At 41.0% G+C, this 13,631-nt stretch overlaps 1 protein-coding gene across 4 annotated transcripts in view; it reads right to left on the reverse strand.

The window, feature by feature from the left end:
• tgfbr3 (transforming growth factor, beta receptor III) overlaps positions 1 to 13,631 on the reverse strand; it is a 285,519-nt gene that overhangs the window by 211,959 nt on the left and 59,929 nt on the right. The gene's annotated exons all lie outside the window — the stretch shown is intronic.

Consider the following 13,631-nt stretch of genomic DNA (forward strand, 5'->3'; position numbering starts at 1 on the left):
CAGAAACACTATCATGAGGTCACAAAGCCACATCCAAAACCTCCCATTGAGCAGGGAAGACACAATCTTCTCCAAGCAATGAAATCCATGGAGATAATGTATCGTGACCACCCCCCAATTTACACCCCCAAATTGCACCCCACTTGCAATGAGCATGTATGTAGAAAAAAACCAAAGCTCCCTGCACTGAGCAGAACGAGTGAAACTCTACACCGCCCCCGCCCTCCCCCCCACCACCCGCACTGAGAAGTACCTAGATGTTTGGAGCAAATCTCCTTCAACCAAGCAACATCCCTTTTTCTCATATTGATCACAGGTTTGACGATCACAGTCCACACGTTAACAGAGTACATTACAATAGTGACTATACTCAAAAAAAAGTACTCCATTGGCTGTAAAGCGCTTTGAGATGTCCGGTGGTCATGAAAGCAGCTACATAAATCCAAGTCTTACTTTCTTTGGGCTCAATTTTGGCCCACCCCTTTTTTCAGCGCACGTACCGGAGATGCGCCGCTTTTCTCCGTTCGTAAGCGCGCCGAGAAAAAAAAATCGTTCCCCACTTTGGCTGCTGTCCGGCCTCTCCTCGGTCGTCGCGCAGCATGGCCAGTCGAGTCGGGGGCGGAGCCATCGTCCTGTACTGAACAGTGCCGGGACGTCTACACATGCGCAGTGGAGTTGATACACAGTAGCACCAAAATTTGGCAATCAGCCATTTTTAAAAAGGAATCGTAGCTGCTTGTGTTTTGCTGTCCGGTGAGTTTGCTTCCTGCAGCCTGTGTATGCTCCGATATCGGCAGTTCCCACCCCAATCCCTGGCCAAGTGGTCTCCTGGTCATCATGCTCCAATCCCTGGCCGAGTGGCCTCCCGCACCAGCCGGCCCGCTGTTGAAGTAGCTGCTTGTGTTTTGCCCTTGCTGCAGCTTGTCCGGTGAGTTTGCTTCCTGCAGCCTGTCTGTGCTCTGATGTCGGCAGTTCAATCGCTCCCGCCCCTATCCCTGGCCGAGTGGTCCCCTGGCGCACTGTCATCCCGCACCTATCCCAGGCTAAGTGGCCTCCCGCACTGGCCGGCCTGCTGTCTTCCTGGACCGAGTTTTCAGATGAAAGTAGAACTTAGTTCTATTTTTTTTGTTCTTGAATACTTATTACTTTTTGTGTTTTGTTTAGTGCTTTGTAAGTCTTGGTGCTTTAGGTACAGGTCCTCTCCGCTTCCCTTCCCGCTCCTATCCCAGGCTGAATGGCCTCCGATGTACGTACTTGCGCTGATTTCTTAACTTTCCGCAAGGGTTTTCTGAAGTGGCTACATACGCTGGCCTAAGTAGATTTGGAGTAACTATTGGCTGGCCAAAGTGGCCTAAATGGCCAAAACTGGCGCAGGTGGCTGGTAACGCCCTCTTTTGAGAAAAACTAAACTAAACTAAAAATATCGTAACTAACTCACTTACACTGGTGCAAATTGAATGTGCAAAGTGGGGATTTTTAAGATACACCAGAAAAATCAAGTTACTCCAAAAAAATCAGAGCAACTCCTGGCCAAAATTGAGCCCATTACATCTAGCTAATTCCTCACATAGGCCTACCACCCACTGATCATTGTTTGGTGACTAGAACTCTCCTCTTCATCTGAGCACATCTTCATTCCCCACTAAAGTGAATCTTCCCATCCTCTTCCTAATTTTCCCCATTTTCCTCTCCTCACATGTCTCCCTCCCTGTGCCTACTTAGCTCTTTGACCAAGCTTTTAGTCACCCTTCATAATATCTCCCTCTTTGGCTCTGTCAATTTTTGTCTGATTACACTCCTATGAAGCACCTTGGAATGTTTTACCATATTAAAAGGCACTATATAAATGCAAGTTGTTGTTCCTTTCCCTCAGCCTTCTACTCTCTCATCTTCTTATTTGCTTCCCAACCTCCTCCCCTTCTTCATGCAATTTAATTGCCCCCACCCACTAACCTTGCTTAATCGAAATATTGTACTTGGTCTTGATTTAGATTAGTGTTGAAAGACATTGGGTTATCTCAATTCAATGTAAATATCTTCATTATAAATGAAGTTAGAAAGAAGTTGCATTTATATAGTACGTATCACATATAGCTATCACAGTGTCCCACAGCATTTCACATCCAATTAATTACTTTTTGAAGAATAGTCATTGTTCTGTAAGTAAACATAGCAGCCAAATTAACTAAAGCCAAGTTCCAGAGTTCATTTGTTTTTGGTAGTGCTTGTTGAAGGAGGAATGCTGCCCAGCACACCAAGAGAATTTCCTGCTCTCCTTCAAATAGTAGCACAGGATCATTTACATCTACTTGAACCACCAGAACAGGCAGATGCAGCCACAGTTTAACATCTCATCTGAAGGACAACTCTAACAATGCAGATTTCCTGAAGAGCTGCTTTTGAGGCATTAACGTAGTTTATTTACTCAAGTCCTGGAATGGGGCCCCAATCTATACCTTTCTGACCTAGAAATCAGTGCTACCAACTTGACCGAGCTAATATTTCATACATGTACAAGCTGAATAAAATAAATAAAATATATATCTGCCATGAATATTGGAATATTCAATTAAAGTCAAGAAAAAAGTAAACATTTTGGTCAGAAAGCCACACAGATCGGAAAGCCTCAAATTCAACTTTTTGGTCTATTAGTTGATCTTAAGTTGAGACACTAGTTGGGATCCTATAATTGGCTCGAGTTCTTACGCCTAATCACTATCTAGTGACCTTCACTGTAAATTGCGTACATATGGACAATCAGGTGAGAACAAGGTTAGCTCAGCTGTCCACTATGGAGGCAGACAAAAAGCAGGAAACTATAGACCAATTAGCCTAACATCTGTAGCTGAGAAAATGTTGGAGTCCATTATTAAAGAAGCAGTAGCAGGACATTTGGAAAAGCAAAATTCGGTCAGGCAGAGTCAGCATGGATTTATGAAGGGGAAGTCATGTTTGACAAATTTGCTGGAGTTCTTTGAGGATGTAACGAACAGGGTAGATAAAAGGGAACCAGTGGATACGGACTTCCAGAAGGCATTTGACAAGGTGCCACATAAAAGGTTACTGCACAAGATAAAAGTTCACGGGGTTGGGGGTAATATATTAGCATGGATAGAGGATTGGCTAACTAACAGAAAACAGAGTCGGGATAAATGGTTCATTCTCTGTTTGGCAACCAGTAACTAGTGGGGTGCCGCAGGGATCAGTCTTGGGATCCCGACTATTTACAATCTATATTAACGACTTGGAAGAAGGAACTGAGTGTAACGTAGCCAGGTTTGCTAATGATACAAAAGATTGGAGGAAAAGTAATGTGGGAGGACACAAAACATCTGCAAAAGGACATAGATAGGCTAAGTGAGTGGGCAAAGATTTGGCAGATGGAGTATAATGTTGGAAAGTGTGAGGTCATACACTTTGTCAGAAAAAAAATCAAAGAGCAAGTTATTATTTAAATGGAGAAAGATTGCAAAGTGCCACAGTCAAGTTATTATTTAAATGGAGAAAGATTGCAAAGTGCCACAGTACAGTGGGACCTGGGGGTACTTGTGCATGAAACACAAAAGGATAGTATGCTGGTACAGCAAGTGATCAGGAAGGCCAATGGTATCTTGGCCTTTATTGCAAAGGGGATGGAATATAAAAGTAGGGAAGTCTTGCTGCAGCTATATAAGGTATTGTGAGGCCACACCTGGAATACTGCGTGCAGTTTTGGTTTCCATATTTACGAAAGGATATACTTGCTTTGGAGGCAGTTCAGAGAAGGTTCAACTAGGTTGATTCCGGGGATGAAGGGTTCAACTTATGAGGAAAGGTTGAATATATTGGGCCTCGACTCATTGGAATTCAGAAGAATGAGAAATGATCTTATCGAAACATACAAGATTATGAGGGGGCTTGACAAGGTGGATGCAGAGAGGTTGTTTCCACTGATGGGGGAGACCAGAACTAGAGGGCATGATCTTAGAAGAAGGGGCCGCCCATTTAAAACAGAGATGAGGAGAAATTTCTTCTTTCAGAGGGTAGTAAATCTGTGGAATTTGCTGCCTCAGAGAGCTGTGGAAGCTGGGACATTGAATAAATTTAAGACAGAAATAGACAGTTGTTTAAACAATAAGGGGATAAGGGGTTATGGGGAGCAGGCGGGAAAGTAGAGCTGAATCCATGATCAGATCGGCCATGATCTTATTGAATGGTGGAGCAGGCTAGAGGGGCCTACTCCTGTTCCTATTTCTTATGTTCTTACTAAATAGTCTGCCAAAGCTCACTACTTGGGTGAACAGCCAGTGAAATGACTTGCCCATGGAACTTTATTTCTGCAAAAGTCAACACCTTAACAGGAGAGGAAAAATATAAAAATAGGCTCATTTAAAAATTACTGTTTACACCAAAAATCACCGGAGTATTAGTCAGAATCATCTCAATGTAATAAAAATGTAAGCATTTTTACCTGAACTTAGCCATACTGCTATATGGAATTGTGAGATTTATTGCTGTTGAGTGGAACAGATGATAGCAGTTCCCTCCCCCCAAGCAGGCAAGAACTTAAAAGTCTAAAATTACTTCAAACTCAGCTCATTAAATGGGCATTAATAAAAAACTGATTGCACCAAAAACAAATAATTCAGAACCGTAACTTTAATAGTTCAGTACTGGCTGATGCAAAACTAAATCTTGGTTCTTTTGTTACTTAAATTATTTATAATTATTTTGGCAAAGGTCTAATTGTGTTGTTCAGAAGCAAATAAGTAAAGAATTTTCTAAATTAAAATTCTACTTCTGATGTTTAAAGCTGTTTTACTATTGAAGTATGAATTTTAGTTTTAACTGAAGACTGTGGCAATGAAATGGAGAAAACAGTTGCCCAAGGTACCCAGTTGACCCAGAGAGAAAGGAATAATTTTAGGTATTTCCTACTCAAATCTTTGCATGAGCACAATTAATGACCATGCAAGCTTGAAGCTGGGTACTGCCTTTTTTCCCCCAAATGGTTTCTCTGACTCCTGAGTTATAAAATTGTTTTGTAAGTATGCAGCAGTTAAAACAATCAACATGTTAATAAAGCAATGCAAATTATACTAAAATGTACATTTGTACACAAAACTGCAATTAAGTTATCATGCAACAGTAAATACATGTTATGCCCAGCTGTTAATTATTGCAACCTTATTGTGTACCTCACATTGGTTACATACACAACAAAAAATGTTCCGGCTTGTTTTTATTAACCTTAATTGAATACATTAATTGACCTCTATTGCCTCTGGGTAGGGTTAAGTTTCTCGTACACTATTTTTGGATGGTGGTGCCAAACATCCTACATCTGATCTGCTACACATTTTCTGAATCATTCCATCATTTAATAAGAACAATTTTGAACTATTGTGCATCTAAAAACAGAGACTTTAAAGTTTGGTTTAATCACTAAAAACATTGGAAAAGGTTCAGCAGACACATCAAAATAAAGAAAAACTATATAAAACCTTGTGTGCAATAGTACTTTCTTTTCTCCGAATCTGACGCTAACCCACAGCTGCCACAGAACTAATATAAAAAATATGTCCGATCATTTAAAACAAAAAACACGGTCTAAACCCCTGATGTGCTGTTACATCATGATTAAGAGTGCGAACTAAAATTTCTTAAAAGGGAAAGAGCACTGATCAACATTTTAAAACACAGAAGTATTTTACTGGAACCACGCTTTATATGTGAATACTATTGATTTTAATAATAAGGTACATACAAGTCATAAAACTTCATAAATAATAAAGTCCAGTGTTTGTAGTTTAAACTCAAAAACTTTAAAAATTGCACATTCAAATTTGTACTCTATAAACAGGACAGCAGACAGCAAGAAGGAATAATTTTCGATTGCATGCAAGCTGCTGATGTGGTAACCCACATTTTATCATGCAAATACACATCCCAATTTCAACAGTGCCACTCAAAATTTCCATAATTTTCACAAAAAGTACTATTGCTACCAGCAGATGGCACCCACAGCACTCCAATTGTTGGCCAGTTTAAGTATAGTATTTAAAGAAGCACTATCTTCATGAAAATAAGTTTAGCAGATTTGCGAAGACAAGTCAGAACAGTCCTGCAGCATTTTGTAACAGTGACAATATACATCAGTGATATACATTTAATTTAAATACAATATATCACTGTTTTAACTGTAAAACAAAAAGACTTCACTGAACACTTTTGCCAAGATGGTGCCCTTTTAAGAACCTCATCTCTCTGGGAGCCAAGCTCGAGGTATCCAGTGTACCTTCTCGTGAGCAGTTGGCTGAGAAATGGCAAACTTACGAGATATATGATACCAATCCAATCCTTATTTTCACACACTCATGGGCATAAAATCCAAATTCAGCATATTTTTCTTTTAAATTACGTCCACTCACTTCAATTTTATATAGAAAACCACAAATTGGAGTGAATGGAAGTAATTAACAGGATTTGCAGGCAATTTATACTGTCTACTTTTGCATTGATAAAAAGCAAAAATGGTGGAATAACTGACTCCCAATCACACTAAAACCTTTCCCAGTTTACATTAAAAAATGAGTGTCCAGGGAAAACATCTTTGCACATATATCCAAGTGCAAGATTTCTTTGACACTAACCTCAGTACTATCCACATTGTGTGCAGTTGACAGCATTACTGTTCTACAAGCTGCACACCACAAACCACAGATACTGCAGTATAACTGCAGCCCAGCTATCCTTAGCTTACAACTGAATCTGATTTATATTACTGCATGGAGCAGTTCCAACAAATATTTTTTTACTAGTTGAAATCTATTACAATTAGTGTTGCAAAGCATCAACCCAACAAAAATGCACAAAGTCATTTTAAGCCATTTCTCTAAAGCACTTAAACAGTAGTGTGCCAAAATGATAATGTGGCACCATTGTTTCCTATAGGTGCATGCTTCTGTCCCCTGCAACCAAGTCCTATGCTGTATCATTCCCCTCTCGCTCTCTCCCCCTCAGGTTTTGGTCACATGAAACATGGATCTCTCCCTCTCTAGGTCTGATTTCACCCATCATCTTTCTTTCTGGATGATCCTCTCTTGCAGGCATAAGCCCTCCACAGCAGTGTCATTGATGCAATAAAACTCCTTCATTGGGCATCAAATAGCTTCCACTTAACAATGCTTTGCTTTTTCTGGTTGCAGTTTAATTGCAGCTCGTGCAACACCAATTTACAAAGAGTCCAGATGATTTTTTGGATCTTAATTTTCTAATATTCTGTATCACAAGACAACTCTCATTTTAGCCCTTTTCAAAAGATTAAAAATATCACTAGCAGTTAAACATCACTGAACGAGAATTCTACATGTGCATTTAAATATGTGTGTAGAAAACTTCAGAGAGTCTTGGCTCAGTGGTAACACTCTCACCTAAGTCAGAAGGTTGTGTGTACAATCCCCACATTCAGGCTTGGGCTGATAAGTGGCAAGTAACATTCGCGCCACACAATTGCCAGGCAATTACTATTTCCAATAAGGGAGAGTCTAACCACCACCCCTTGACATTCAATGGCATTACCATCACCGAACCCGCACTATTAACCAGAGACTTAACTGGATCAGCCACATAAACACTGTGGCAACAAGAGCAGGTCAGAGGCTGGGTATTCTGCAGCAAGTGTCTCACCTCCTGACTCTGAAAGCCTTTCCACCATCTAAAATGCACAAGTCAGGAGTGTGATGAAATACTCTCCACTTGCCTGGATGAGTGCAGCTCCAACAACACTCAAGAAGCTCGACACCATCCAGGACAAAGCTGCCCGCTTAATTCACACCCCATCCATCACCTGAAATATTCACTCCCTCCACCATCGGCACATTGTGGCTGCAGTGTGTACCATCTACAAGATGCGCTGCAGCCATTCGCCAAGGCTTCTTCGGCAGCACCTCCCAAACCCGCAACATCTACCACCTAGAAGGACAAGGTCAGCAGGCGCATAGGAACAGCATCAACTTCAAGTTCCCCTCCAAGGCACACACCATTCTGACTTGGAAATATACTGATGTTCCTTCATCATCACTGGGTCAAAATCCTGGAACTCCCTCCCTAACAGCACTATGGAAGTACCTTCACCACACGGACTGCAGTGGTTGAAGAAGGCGGCTCATCGCCACCTTAAGTGCAATAAGGGATGCGCAATAAATGCCAGCAATGCCCAAATCCCAGGAACGAATTTTTAAAAACTCAAGCGATTTGAGCATATAATCTTGGCTGACACTGCAGTACAGCATTGAGGGAGTGCTGCACTGTTGGAGATGCTGCCTTCAGGATGAGACAATTAAACCGAGGTCATGTCTGCTCTCTCTGACCAATATTTATCAATCAACCAACCTCCCTTAAACAGACTATCTGATCATTATCTTAATGCTGTTTGAGGGAGCTTGCTGTGTGTAAATTGGCTACCGCATTTCCCTACATTACAACGGTGATTACACTTCAAAAAGTATTTAATTGCCTGTGTAACGCTTTGGCACGTCCTGAGGTAGTGAAAGGCGTTATATAATTGCAAGTTCTTTCCTTCAGACAGTGCAGCACATCATAACTCGTCACTGCCTGCTTGCATTTCATTTGCCATGTTCTTGCCCACTCAGTCAACCTGTCTACATCACTCTGCAGCCTCTTTGTCTCCTCCCCAGAGCTTACTTTCCCACCTAACTTTGTATCATCAGCAAACTTGGATATGTTACTCAGTCCCTTCATCCAAGTCATGAATGTAGATTGTAACTAGCCGAGGCCCAAGCCACCGATCCTTCCAGTATCCTGCTAGTTACTGCCTGCCAACCTGAAAAATGTCCTGTTAATTCCTACTTTCTGTCCATTAACCAATCCTCAATCCATGCAGATATATTACCCCAAATCCCAAGGGTCCTAATTTTGTGGAATAACCTCTTGTGGCACCTTATCGAATGCTTTTTGAAAATCCAAATGCACTACATCCAGTGTGTCCATCCTACTAGTTACAGCTTCAAAAACTCTAACAGATTTGTCAAACACGATTTCTCTTTCATAAAACCATGTTGGCTCTGCCTAATCCTATGATGATTTTTTAAGTGCCCTGTTACCACGTCCCTAATAGATTCTAGCATTTTGCCTACGACTGATGTCAGGCTAACTGGCCTATAGTTCCCCGTTTTTTCTCTTCCTCTTTTCTTAAATAGTGGGATTATGTTTGCTACTTTCCAATTCTTGGGGACGGTTCTAGAATCTAAGGAATTCTGGAAGATTAATACCAATGCATCCACTATCTCTGCTGCTATCTCTTTTAAAACCTTAGGATGTGGGTCATCAGCTCCAGAGGATTTATCCCCACTTAGTCCCATTAATTTCTCCAGTACTATGTCTTTACTTATACTGATTTTCTTAAGTTCCTCATTCTCTAAAGATCCTTGGTTCCCCATTATTTCAGTAATGTTTTTTGTCTTCTACCATAAAGACAGATACAAAGTATTTGTTTAATGTCTCTACCATTTCTTTATTGCCCATTATAATTTCTCCTGTCTCTGCCTCTAATGGGCCCAAATTTACTTTCACTAATCTCTTCCTATACATACCTATAGAAATGTTTATAATCTTTTTTTAATGTCTCTTGCTAATTTACTGTCATATTCCTTTTTTTTTTCTTTCCTCATCAATCTCTTGGCCCTCCTTTACTGAATTCTAAAATCCGCCCAAGCCTCAGGCTTACTACTCTTTTTGGCAACATTATAAGTCTGTTTCTTTGATCTAATATTATCTTTAACTTCTCGTTAGCCATGATTGTACCACATTTCCCGTGCGGTTTCTGTACCTTAAAAAGGAATGTATATTTGTTGTAAAATATGTATTAATTCTTTAAATTCTAGCCATTGCTTGTCTGCTGTCAAACCTTTTAATGTAGTTTCAAAATCTACCTTAGCCAACTCATCCCTCATACCTACAAAGTTTGCTTGGTTTAGTTTTAAGACCCTAGTTTCAGATTTAACTAAATCACTTTCAAACTTTATAAAATTCTATCATATTATGGTCACTCTTCCCTAAGGGCCCCATTACTACAAGGTTATTAATTAACCCTTTCTCTTTGCACAATATTAGATCTAAAATAGCCTGTTCTCTAGTTGGTTCCTTAGCATACAGATTGAGAAAACTATCTTGTATACATTCCACGAACTCGACCTCCACACTATTACTACAAATTTGGTTTGCCCAATCGATATATAGATTAAAGTCCCCCATGATTACGGTATTACCCTTGTTACTTGCACCTCTAATTTCCTGATTTATACTCTGCCCTACATTACAACTACTGTTTGGGGTCCTATAAACAACTCCCACCAAAATTTTCTGCCCCTTGCTGTTTCTTAGCTCCATCCGAACTGATTCTACTTCTTCATTTTCCGAGCCAAGATCCTTTCCCTCTCCTGTCTTTATCCCATCATTTATTATCAAGGCTAGCCCTCCTCCTTTTCCATTTTGCCTATCTCTTCTAAAAATTAAGTATCCTGGAATATTTTGTTCCCAACCTTGGTCTCTTTGCAACCATTAATTTCTATCTGTGCTATTAATTCATCTATTTTGTTGCAAATGCTTTGCGCATTCCGATATAGTGCTTCTAGTTTTGACTTTTTTCTATTTTTCCCTGATGCCACCATAGTCATTGATACCATATTACCGTTGTTGCTTTCTCTGTCCCTTCCTGACCCACTCTGCTTATTTTTACCTAAAATTCTGCTCTGCTCTAGAGCCTCGACATTTCTCTTGCTGCTTTTAAATGTACTCTTTCCTGAATCCTCCCACCCCTTGAAGGGTCTAATTAGGAGGGGGGAAATAAAGTATGAGAGGAAGCTTGCAGGGAACATAAAAACTGACTGCAAAAGCTTCTATAGATATGTGAAGAGAAAAAGATTAGTGAAGACCAATGTAGGTGCTTCGCAGTCAGAATCAGGTGAATTTATAATGGGGAACAAAGAAATGGCAGACCAATTGAACAAATACTTTGGATCTATCTTCACTAAGGAGGACGCAAATAACCTTCCAGAAATACTAGGGGTTCGAGGGTCAAGCGAAAAGGAGGAACTGAAGGAAATCCTTATTTGTAAGGAAATTGATGGGATTGAAGGCTGATAAATCCCCAGAGCCTGATAGTCTGCATCCCAGAGTACTTAAGGAAGTGGCCCTAGAAATAGTGGATGCATTGGTGGTCATTCTCCAACATTCTATTGACTCTGGATCAGTTCCTATGGACTGGTGGGTAGCTAATGTAACACCACTTTTAAAAAAGGAGGGAGAGAGAAAACAGGGAATTATAGGCCGGTTAGCCTGACATCGGTGATGGGGAAAATGTTGGAATCAATTATTAAAGATGATGAAATAGCAGCGCATTTGGAAAGCAGTGACAGGATCGGTCCAAGTCAGCATGGATTTATGAAAGGGAAATCATGCTTGACAAATCTTCTAGAATTTTTTGAAGATGTAACTAGTAGAGTGGACAAGGGAGAACCAGTGGATGTGGTGTATTTGGACTTTCAAAAGGCTTTTGACAAGGTCCCCCACAAGAGATTGGTGTGCAAAATTAAAGCACATGGTATCAGGGGTAATGTAGTGTCGTGGATCGAGAACTGGTTGGCAGACAGGAAGAAGAGTCAGAATAAATGTCCTTTTCAGAATGGCAGGCAGTGACCAGTGGGGTGCCGCAGGGTTCAGTGCTGGGACCCCAGCTCTTTACAATATACATCAATGATTTAGATGAAGAAATTGAATGTAATATCTCCAAGTTTGCAGATGACACTAAGCTGGGTGGCAGTGTGAGCTGTGAGGGGAATCAAGGGGTATGGTGAGAAAGCAGGAATGGGGTACTGAAGTTGCATGTTCAGCCATGAACTCATTGAATGGCGGTGCAGGCTAGAAGGGCCGAATGGCCTACTCCTGCACCTATTTTCTATGTTTCTATGTGAGGAGGATGCTAAGAGGCTGCAGGGTGACTTGGACAGGTTAGGTGAGTGGGCAAATGCATGGCAGATGCAGTATAATGTGGATAAATGTGAGGTTATCCACTTTGGTGGCAAAAACAGGAAGATAGAATATTATCTGAATGGTGACAGATTAGGAAAAGGGGAGGTGCAACAAGATCTGGGTGTCATGGTACATCAGTCATTGAAGTTTGGCATGCAGGTACAGCAGGCGGTGAAGGCGGCAAATGGCATGTTGGCCTTCATAGCTAGCGGATTTGAGTATAGGAGCAGGAAGGTCTTACTGCAGTTGTACAGAACCCTGGTGAGGCCACACCTGGAATATTGTGTTTAGTTTTGGTCTCCTAATCTGAGGAAGGACGTTCTTGCTATTGATGGAGTACAGCGAAGGCTCATCGGATTGATTCCCGGGATGGCAGGACTGACATGAGGAGAGACTGAATCAACTGGGCTTGTATCCACTGGAGTTTAGAAAAATGAGAGGGGATCTCATAGAAACATCTAAAATTCTGACGGGATTGGACAGGTTAGAGGCAGGAAGAATGTTCCCATTGCTGGGGAGTTCCAGAACCAGGGGTCACAGTCTAAGAATAAGGGGAAAGCCATTTAGGACTGTGATGAGTGGTTAACCTGTGGAATTCTCTACCGCAGAAAGTTGTTGAGGCCAGTTCGTTAGATATATTCAAAAGAGAGTTAAATATGGCCCTTACGGCCAAAAGGATCAAGAGGTATGGAGAGAAAGCAGGAAAGGGGTACTGAGGTTGAATGATCAGCCATGATCTTACTGAATGGCGGTGCAGGCTCGAAGGGCCGAATGGCCTGCTCCTGCACCTAGTTTCTATGTTTCATTAGTTTCAACCAAAAGTGGTTGTAATCCTTCACTGGGGCTGGAACTTATACCGCAGTGAACTCAGTCCAGATTTGTCCAGGGATGAAGGAGGGGGGGGGGGGTCCCCATTCTCTCTCTTTCTTTCTTTTTGTCTGCCTCCGACGCCCTCTCTCTCTCTCCGTTTGTCTGTTGCTCTCTCCGTCCAGTACTTGCACTATGGGTGAGATTATGAACCCATTGCCTGGGGTACGTTGGCCATGGAATTGTGCCAAAACAATTCAGTGACTCCTCCATACCCCAGTAGACACGCGACATGGTGCCACTGTCCACACTCCATTTGGTAATGCTTCACCAGTAATGCCAACAATTGTGAAATAATCATGAGACACGTTATTTTTAATGAATATTTACCCCAACTCTTGAAGGGTGGCGATAATGGGTAGGATTTTTAAACAGTTTTTTGTAAAGCATTTTCAGATACAATAATATAGTTTTTGTAACGAGCTGTGATCTGTTAGAGATTAAATAAAGCCATTAATGTGGTTTATAAACAAAAAATTCTCATGATTTTGGCTCATGATTTATGACACCGCAGGGCTGGTATTACTGATATTACCTGTACTAATTAGGGCTGTTTAACCATTTCAGGACTTGCAGCTGAATGTTTTAAAAAGATAAACATTGAAAGACACAAGGACTGCAATTTAAGAAAAATGAAAATATAAGTTTCTACTACAGATATACTATCCCAGTCAAGTGACACAAATTGATGCCCAACAACAATCACTTATTTCCTTGCTGGTGCATTTAATTCC

The sequence above is a fragment of the Pristiophorus japonicus genome, chromosome 8 (genome assembly GCF_044704955.1).
Source record: "Pristiophorus japonicus isolate sPriJap1 chromosome 8, sPriJap1.hap1, whole genome shotgun sequence".
Taxonomy (NCBI): Eukaryota; Metazoa; Chordata; class Chondrichthyes; family Pristiophoridae; genus Pristiophorus; species Pristiophorus japonicus.